The sequence below is a fragment of the Meriones unguiculatus genome, chromosome 6 (assembly GCF_030254825.1).
Source record: "Meriones unguiculatus strain TT.TT164.6M chromosome 6, Bangor_MerUng_6.1, whole genome shotgun sequence".
In the NCBI taxonomy this organism is placed as follows: Eukaryota; Metazoa; Chordata; class Mammalia; order Rodentia; family Muridae; genus Meriones; species Meriones unguiculatus.
Window position 1 is genome coordinate 61,362,899 of NC_083354.1, and position 10,543 is coordinate 61,373,441.

The 10,543-nt window shown below is 40.6% G+C and overlaps 1 pseudogene; it reads left to right on the plus strand.

Moving 5' to 3' along the window:
• The first annotated feature begins 2,018 nt into the window (after positions 1 to 2,018).
• Positions 2,019 to 9,998, plus strand: LOC110544836 (zinc finger protein OZF-like; annotated as a pseudogene).
• Positions 9,999 to 10,543: the final 545 nt, after the last annotated feature.

Sequence of the window (10,543 nt, forward strand, 5' to 3'; positions counted from 1 at the left end):
GAATAGGTCAGTATATTCTCAGCTATAGTCCCAGAAGGTTATAATAAAAAAATAAAAGTTTGCATGTCATTATTCAGGAGCTAGGGTGGGTATATCAACCACTTTGGAAATTATTCTGGCTCTTGTGTTGTCTCTTGAGTTTTTTATCTTAGCCATTGTGATGGGTATAAGGTAAAATCTTAGGGTTGTTTTGATTTGCATTTCCCTGATGGCTAATGAGTTTGAGCATTTCTTTATGTGTTTCTCTGCCATTCGATATTCCTCTGTAGAGAATTCTCTGTTTAGCTCTGTACCCCATTTTTTGATTGGATTACTTGATTTTTTGCTGTTTAACTTCTTTAGTTCTTTATATGTACTGGATTGGGCAGAGTGCTGGGAATCTTAGGAAAGAAGTGGGAAACAGTAAGATCTGGAGAGCACAGGAACTCCATAAGGAGAGCAACAGAACCAAAAAATCTGAACACAGGGGTCTTTCCTGAGACTGCTATTCCAACCAAGGACTATGCATGGAGATAACCTAAGACCCTTGCACAGATGTAGCCCATGTCAGTACAGTATGGAACCCAAGAGGGTTCCATTGTGATAGGAACAGGGATTATCTCTGACATGAACTGATTGGCCTGCTCTTTAATTACCTCCCCCTGAGGTTGAAGCAGCATTACCAGGCCACCAAAGAGGACAAGGCAGCCACTCCTGATGAGACCTAATTGACTAGGATCAGAAGGAAGGAAAAGAAGTCCTCCCCTATCAGTGGACTTGGGGATGGGCATGCATGCAGAGGGTGGAGGAATGGAGGGATTGGGACAGGAGGAGGGAGAGAACGAGGGGGGGATACAAAGTGAGTAAAGTGTAATTAATAAAGAAAAATAAAATAAAATAATTAAAAAACATTTAATTCGAGTGTGTTGCAAACATAAAATAGCTTAAAAATAAAGAATAGGAGAAAGTCACTTTTTCTATTTGCAGAAAAAACAATCCCTTGTTTTAGGATGATGAGACCCTGTTTTTTTTTTTTTTCTATCTCAGATAATGAATGATTAGATTTGATTAGATAAAATATGGATTCAAAGATTTCATGGTTCAACAAATCTGCTTACAGTGCATCTCCGTGCTCCGGCATGACACCACTAATTTAGAATCACACAGATACATAACATTTTTAGGATGCTGGAATCCAGATCAGTGTACTGATCATACCCACGGCTTTATCATTAAACTAGAGCCTAAGTCCTAATTAGTAATTCTCACCAGCATGCAAAAACAAGCAAACAACAAAGAAGAACCACTTCGAAATGAAGTGTTCTGGGTAGAATATATGCATCAAAGATACTCAGCCATTTTTTTATTACCCTTAATAGCATTTTATTATTTAATGGCTATAAAACAGTCTAGTAGGAAATACTTAAACAGCACTAAAGTACTAGATTACAGCTTCCTACGCTCTTGTGTAGCCAGCCAGTGGAGAAGAAATACCTGACAGAGTAAAGGCCAAAGATTGGCTCAACTGAGACACACTCCATTGGAAAGAGCCAACCCCTGACATTATTGGTGATGCTCTGCTATGCTTGTACACAGGGGCCCATCATAACTGTCTTGGAAGAAGTTTCATCCAGCCACTGATAGAAGCAGATGGAAAGATCCACAGCCAAACAATTGGCAAGACTCTAGAAGAGTCTTGTAGAAGAGTGGGAGGAAGAGTTGAGGGAGCTGGAGGGGTCAAGGATACGACATAAAGACATGCAAAGTCAATTAACCTTGGTCCATAGGGTCTCACAGAGACTGGACCACCAACCAAAGAGCATGCATGGGATGGGCATAGACTCCCTATGCATATATAGTATATATGCACCTTGTTCTTCAGGTAGGTTCCCTAACAACTAGAATAGATGCTGTCTCTGATTCTTTTGCCTAACTTTGGATTCCTTTCACATAAGTGGGGTGCCTTGTCTGGCCTCAGTGGGAGAGGATGCAGCTATTCCTGCTGCGACTTGATGTATCAGGGTGGGATGGTGCCCATGATGGGCTTCCACCTCTCAGAGGATAATTGGATGCTGGAATGGATGAGGGTAGGACTGAGAGGAGAGACTGAGGAGGTTTCAATCAGGCCATAAGGTGAACAAAATAAATAAATAGGAAAACAATTTAAAATAGCCCCTTACCTATATTTGGGTCAATATATTTTTTAATTTTTTATTTAATACAAATCATTCACTTTGTATCCCGTCTATAGGCCCTTCTCTCCCCCCCAGTCCCACTGTCTCTCCCTCATCTCCTCCCATGCCTCTCCCCAAGTCCACTGATAGGGGAGGACCTCTTCCCCATCCACCTGACCCTAGTCTATAAGGTCTCATCAGGACTGGCTGTATTTGTCTTCTGCTGAGGTCTGGTAAGGATGTCCCTACCTCAGGGGAAAGTGATCAAAGAACTAGCCACTGAGTTCATATCAGAGACAGCCCTTATTCCCCTTACTATGGTACCCACTTGGAGACTAACCTGGCATGGGCTACATTAGAGCAGGGGTTCTAGGATATCTCCATGCATGTTACTTGGTTGGAGTATCAGTCTCAGAAAAGACCCCCTGGGCCCCGAATTTTTGGTTCTGATGCTCACCTTGTGGACTCCTGTCCCCTCCAGGTCATTCTATCTCCTTCTTCTTTCCTAAGATTACCTGCACTCTCTCCAAAGTTTGGCTATGTGTCTCAGCCTTTGCTTCAATACTCTACGGGGTGGAGTCTTTCAGAGGCCCTCTCTGGTAGTCTACTGTCTGTTTCCTTGGAAAAAACTTTTTTTTTAAAGGAAGGAATGAAGGAAGAAAGGAAAATAGGAAGGAGAAAAGAAAGGAGAGCATAGCTTTAGTCCCAGCATTGGGAGGCAGAGACAGGAAGATCTTTGTGAATTCCAGGCCAACTTTGTCTACAGAGTGAGTTCCAGGAAAGTCAGAGCTATATAAAGAAACCCTGTCTTAGCCAAGCAATATGACAAACTAGGGGAGACTTGTGGAAAAGTGAGAGGAAGGATTGAGGCAGATAGTGTGGTCAAGCACACCACAAGACCTGTAGATTAAAGTAAGCTGGGCTCATGGGGGCTCACAAAGACTGAACCACCAACCAGAGGGTATGCATAGGATGGACCATGTAATAGATGTTCAGCTTAGTCACCATATGGGTCCCCCAACAACGTGAGTAGGATTTGTCTCTGACTCTGTTGCCTGCGTCTGGATCCCTTTCTCCTAGCTGGGCTACCTTGTAAGGCCTCAGTAGGGGAGGATGTGCTTAGTCCTACTGTGACCTGAGGTACCAGGGTGGGTTGGTACACATGGGGTGTATACTCTTCTCTGAGAAGGAAAAAGGTGGGGGCTTAATGAAGAGAGTGGGAAGAAAGGAGGAAGAAGGCTAAGATAAGGCTGTAAAGCAGTTAAATAAATAAATAGGTAAATGGAAGAAAAAAATGAAACCGTTTTAAAAACAGGTGAGGAAAAAAATAGTTAACCATCTTTTATATTTAATAGAATTTTAATATTTCATAGCAATAGAAGAAATAACATTACAGAAGGAAATACTTAAACAGCACTAAAGTACTATATTACAGCTTTCTATGGTCATGTGGAGCCAGATGAGAAGAAAAGCCTGACAGGGTAATTGAAGGTGCCAGCAGGGTAACTGTATATGAAGGAAGTCTTGGCGACTTTCAGGAAACTTACACATCTACCCTCACAACCAAGGAGCACACCAACCTGGCCCACTGGCTTCTCTACACAGTGATGAGATTCTTCTAGCTTGGTGAGGAGACTGTACTGATTACTCTGCTTCACAAACACAAAAGGAAATGCACCCTCAGGTTCAGTCTGCTGGTTTCTCTTCCTCAACCAGGCATCCTGACACACCCCTACAGCCCAGTCCCAAGAATCCTTCAAATCTAGTTCCCAGGAATAGTTTCCAAAGGTGAAGCTCCATGATCCCCAGGCAGCAAAATAGTGTCCAGCAGATTCCACAGATGTCTCCTGATGGCGAGGTCTAAAACTGAATCTTCTCATGACATTAAATAGGTTTGTCTTCTCTTGGAGCAAGATTGTCTTTTCAAAGGAAATGTTCATGTGGGCAGAGCCAACAATTTAGTTAATACAACTGTTTACATTTCTCTGGTTGGAGAGATAGTTAGAAACTTCCTAGATTTAAAAAGAAGGTTACAACTACAGGGTTAAATGTGGCTCAAACACATCTAACTCAAGAAACTCCACAAGCAACAGAGTTGGATCATGATGAATATATTTCTGAAAAGTTGTAGATTCTGTAGTAGTGGGAGGAGCCTCAGGCTACTTCTGTCAAGTAACTTTGAATTACACCTGGCAAATAGATGTTGTGTGTGTTGCAGTAAGGTCCAGGGAAAAGGATTTCCTCATTGGTCCCTATTCCTAACACATGATTAGTGACTACTTTCATATTGGTAGTTTGCTTCACAAGTAGTTAATCATACTAATACTCAGGAAAAGCTAAACATGCAATAGAAGTGTTTCCCTGGTTGTAATTGTCTGCCTTTATGCCCTGGTGCCTCCGTGTGGTTACAATTCACCTTTAGATCTAACAGGGGAGTTTAGATACTGCCTCATGTGCTATCTCTTTGTTTTATCTTTATTGTTTTACCTTTATTGTCCATGATATGCACTTTTGTGTTTACAATAGTTTTCTGATTATTTATTTACATCTTTTGAGACAGAGTCTTGGTATTTATTCTTCACTGGCATGGAACTCATTATGTTACATGCTGGTGCAAACTCATGGGCAATCCTTTTAGCTCCATACATTTTTTTATTGTTTATTATTAGTTACATTTTATTAACTCTGTATCCCAGCTGTATCCTGCTCCCTTATTCCCTCCCAATCCCACCTTCCCTCCTTCAGCTTCTCCCTGCCCCTTTCCAAGTCCACTGATTGGGGAGGACCTCCTCCCCTTTTGTCTGGCCCTGTTTTATCAGGTATCTTCAGGGCTGGCTGCAAAGTCCTCCTCTGTGGCCTAGCAGGACTGCTCCTCCCTTGGGGGATGGGGAGGTCAAAGAGCCTACCAATGAGTTCCTGTCAGAGATAGTCTCTGTTCCCCTTACTATTTATTTTAATTAATTACAGTTTATTCACTTTGTATCCCAACTGTAACTGCCTCCCCAATCCTCTCCCAATCCTACCCTCCCTTTTCTTCTGCTATGCCCCTCTCCCAGTCCATTGATAGAGGAGTTCCTCCTCTTCTTCTATCTGACCCTAGTCTATCAGGTCTCATCACGGCTGGCTCCATTGTCTTCCTCTGAGGTCTGGTAAGGCTGCTCACCACTCAGGGGGAAGTGCTCAAGGAGCCAGCCCATGAGTTCATGTCAGAAACAGTCCTTGTTCCTATTACTGGGGAACCCTCTTGGACACTGAGCTGCGATGGGCTACATCTGCACAGGGGTTCTAGGTTATCTCCATGCATGGTCCTTGTTTGGAGTACCAGTCTCAGAAAAGACCCCTGTGCACAGGATTTTTGGTTCTCTTGCTCTCCTTACAGAGCTCACTATATGCTCTGTATGTTAATCTGTGGATTTTAAAATGCAACTGCTTAAATATTCATGGAAATCAATTAAATATTTTAATTACTCTGTACATTTAATGAGCCTTAGATTGTCCTGAATTAATTTAACAATCCTTATCTCTCAAGGAACAAATGATACTGTATTTTTGCGCCTGGATCACATACAACACTGTATTCATTTATGTTTGTTTGTTTAGTTGTTTGTTTTAAAATGATGATGTGACAAAATATGATTACAAATGTGGTTGTTTGTGAGACTATGAAATAATCTTGTGTGTTAAGGTTATCTCATCATTAATGGGCACCTCTGGTCATTTCAGCAGGCTGACACTCACTTTGGGAGCACTTGGACCTCTCAATCACTCCAGTGATGGGCAGGGCACTGAGCTCTGGTTTCATAGGCTGGGGTATGCAAGGCTTCACTGACTCACTTCTGAAAGGAGAAGGCCTGGTCTGCCTGGTGCTAAAGACACCATCACAGTGATTAGGAAAAATGCTCAATCCATTTTCAGATAATGACTCAGGAGTTAAATCCCTTCCCACACAAGCCTGACAACTTGAGTCCAATCCCTGGAACGGGTGGTGGAAAGAAAGGACTGACTTCTGAAAGTTGTTCTCTGACGTCTACACGTGTACAATGGCACACATGCATGCATGCACAAAGATAAAGAAAACAAACGGATTAGTAAAAGTAAACAGGTGAATGAAAATCTTTCATACAATATTTTCTGATACCATAGTGACCCCAAGATCAGGAGACAGGGTAGTTTCCTCCTAGATACTTTTTGGAGCCCTTCCTGCTACCAATTTGTCCATGTGTCCTGCTATTTCTTCTATTACCAGAAAATGCTGCTGATGGGCCTCAAGGTTTATGATTTCAAAAGTAGATATTTTATCACTGAGCCCTCTTGTGTACACTGCTTCACTATTATTTTGTAAGTAAAGGCACTTTCTGGTAAAGAAGAACAGATATCATATACACGAAACCAATCTCAAGCATCATACACAAGCAATTGATTATTCCTGTCTAAAGTATATTTTTAGATTGCTAAGGAAGCTTGGTCAATTTTATAGCATGCTTTAAGGGTCTTGGCTTGCACTGATGACTATACTCACCTTCTGAACATGTCTTCCAAATCCTGCAAAGACAACAAGAATAGTTTAGATTTCTGAAGAAATGACATACAATGTTTGTATATGAAGTTCATACAAATGTTAGTCATCATCACACTTACTGACCTTTCAAATTTATTTTCATGTCTTAAGATACCAACCAAGCAAATGAGCAGAAGAGAATTCTTGATGAAATCAGACTATGAAGGCAATAATTAAGAAGAACATGCATACATAGTGAACGTACATTGCTTTACAACTCATAGCTGTTTACAAATGTGACATTCTTTGAGCCTGTCCACAATGCACAGGCATGCTTTTACTAAGACTACTTTAAAAGTATGACCTCACCCCTGCCTGACACCTCATGCCTATAATTCCAGAATTTGGGGTTTTTAGACCTCAGGATTACTGAGAGTTTCAGGCCATCATTCACCACCAAAAAAGTTCATACTTCGAAGCTTCATCTTCCAAAGAACATACAAAATTACATTTTGTAAAGAGAAGTCAATAACTATAAATTTCTTTAAAACTGTACATAATTTTAAAGTAGAGACAAAAAGGATGAATATGTAGTAACAGGAATAACTCGGTTTGGGATTTCAAGGAAGCAAGCTACAAAAGCAAAAAAATAAGGAGATGTTCAATGGGGAATCCACTGACACAGGGTCAAAAGCTTGCTCTTTTAAGGTTATGACAGAACATAGTGTCTCCAGATTATCCCTAAAATCCACTAACAATAGTGCAGGGAAAGTAGACAGCTATCTTAGATGTAACAGTCCCAGTATGGGCCTCATATAACAAAGCCCTTTCATGCACTCCTCCATGCTCCCCTGGAGCAGCACCACATATGGCTGCTAGGACATGGTCTTCAGCTCCTGATACATTTCTATTAGTTGATCCCACTTTTGGACCATCAGGTCTTCACTTTTCCAGAGTTTCTCTAAAATAGTTTGACCTTCATTTTCCATACACTGTACATGCTGCTCTTCTTCTGCATTGAAAACTGTATGGAATTTCCAAGATTCAAACTGGATGGCAGAATTTTGAATACAGTGGAAAAGGGAAAGATGAAAAGGAGGCAAAACTATTGAAAAAAGATTAGTACATCTAAGCAACTTTAAATGGGATTGACTTCCTGTAAGCATAATGAATACGAAGAAGTTTCTGTTAAATCAAATGTCATGACTAAGGTAGTGAAGGCAACTTTCAGTAACAACTGTAACCCCACTAAACAACAAGCAACATTCTCAGGGAGCAAATCTTGTACATGCCTTGAAAGAAAGAAAACATTTACTAGCAAATTAGGCCTTAGACATTTTTTAAGTTTTATTAATTATACTTTCTTCACTTTGTATCCCTCCATAAGCCCCACCTCCTCCCCTCCTAAGCCCACCTTCCCTATCCCTTCTTCAAGCATGCCCTTCCCCAAGTCCACTGAGAGGGGAGGTCCCTCTCTCCTTCCTTCTGATCTTAGTCTATCAGATCTCATCAGGAGTGGCTGAGTGGCTGCATTATCATCTTCTGTGTCCAGGTAAGGCTACTCCCCCCTCAGGGGTAGGTGATCAAAAAGCATGCCAATCAGTTTATGTCAGAGGCAGTCCCTCTTCCCATTACTATGGAACCCACTTGGACACTGAACTGCCATGTGCTACATCTGTGCAGGGTTTCTAGGTTATCTCCATGCATGGTACTTGGTTAGAATATGAGTCTCAGGAAAGACCCCTGTGTTCAAATTTTCTGGTTCTGTTGCTCTCTTTGTGGAACTCCTATACTCTCCAGATCTTACTATTATTTCCCACATCTTTCATAAGATTCCATGCACTCTTCCCAAAAGTTGGCCATAAGTCTCAGCATCTGCTTTGATAGTCTACAGGGAAAAGCCTTTCAATGGTCCTCTGTGGCAGGTTCCTAACTTATTTCCTGTTTTCTTCTTCTTCTGATGCCCATCCTCTTTGCCTTTCAGGATGCGGACTGATCACTTTAGTTAGAGTCCTCCCTCTTGTTTAGTTTCTTTACAAGTACAGATTTTAGTAGGTTTATCCTATATTATATATCTATATGAGTGAGTACTGTGTGTGTGTCTTTCTGCTTCTGGGACAGCTCACTCAGGATGATCTTTTCCAGATCCCACCTTTTACCTGCAAATTTCATGATTTCCTCATTTTTCATTGCTGAGTAATATTCCATTGTGTAGATATAGCACAATTTCAGAATCCACTCTTCAGTTGAGGGGTGTCTGGTTTGTTTCCAGCTTCTGGCTATTACAAATAAAGCTGCTACAAACATGGTTGAGCAAATGTCTTTATTGTGTACTTTTCCCTCTTTTGGATATATGCCTAGGAGTGGTATGGCTGGATCTTGAGGAAGTGCTATTCCTAGTTTAGACCTTAGAGTTTATCAGAGGACACATAAAGAAAGAAAGCTCATGTGTGCATTCAGTGTGAGAAACACTTTAGCACTAAATCTTCCCTTACTATTCATCAGAGAATTCACACAAGAGAAAAGCCTTTTAGATGCAGTGAATGTGATAAAACCTTCAGGCAAAAGTCAGCCCTCATTGTACATGAGAGGACTCATACTGGGGAGAATCCCTTTGAATGTTGTGAGTGCAGTAAAGCCTTCCAACATAAGTGGTACCTCAAAATGCACCAGAGAACTCACACTGGTGAGAAACAGTATGAATGTAAAGACTGTGGAAGAGCCTTTCTGAAGAAGTCCTACCTCAGAATGCATCAGGGAACTCACAAGAGTGATAAACATTATGAATGTGAAAAATATGGAAAAACTTTCCATGACAGGTCATACTTCAACATGCACCATAGAACACACACTGGTGAGAAGCCCTATGCATGCAATGAGTGTGGAAAAGCCTTTTACCAAAAGTCAGACCTCAGGAGGCATCAGAGGATCCACAACAGTGAGAAATTACTTGAATGTAAAGAGTGTGAAAAGGCCTTTCAAAATAAGTCATACCTCACAACTCATCAATGAATGTAAAGAGTGTGGAAAAGCATTTCAAAACAAGTCGTATCTCAACAAGCATCAGATAAGTCATGTAGTTGAGAAGCACTATGAATGCAATAAATGTGGGAAAACCTTTCAGTGGAAGTTAGTCCTCAATGAGCATCATAGAATTCACACAGGTGAAAAGCCCTATGAATGCATTCAGTGTGGGAAAACGTTTGGCTATAAATCATCTCTTATTGTACATGAGTGGATTCATTCTGGGAAGAAACCCTATGAACATCTCTGTATGTAGAAAAACCTTTTCACAGAAATCAGACCTAAGTAGGCATCAAAAAACTCACAGTCATGGGGAACTATGATGATAATGGGTACAGAAAGATATTTGCCTGACATTTAAGCCTCAGAATAAACCATGTACTCCAAGAATCCACTTAAGGATGAGTAGTATAGGTTTTCTTTCTATAAAACAAATCTCAGTTTACAGGAGAGAACACACCCGGGGTGAGAAAGTTTAGGAATTATTAAATGAATATAAAGGAAGTTTCACCAGAACTTGCACTTAAGCAGTTGTAAGGAAAGTCACACAGAAGAGAATTTTTATAAATGTAATACATGTGGAAAAATGTTTTCCTAGAGGTCAAAACTTGGTGTGCATCTAAGTATTTATGTAGGAGAAACATGAATCTCAAGAATATAAGAGTTGTAACCATGTGTTTTCTTTGATATAGCTGAGATAACTCATATTGAAGAGAATATCAATGCCATGAATGTGGAAAATACTTCTATAACATAATTTAGAAACAAATTGTGAATATAATTAATGTTGGAGATCATTTTGACCTCATTCATGCCTTAATATTCATGAGAAAGTCGACATGGGAAAAACCTCTTTAAGAAATATAAT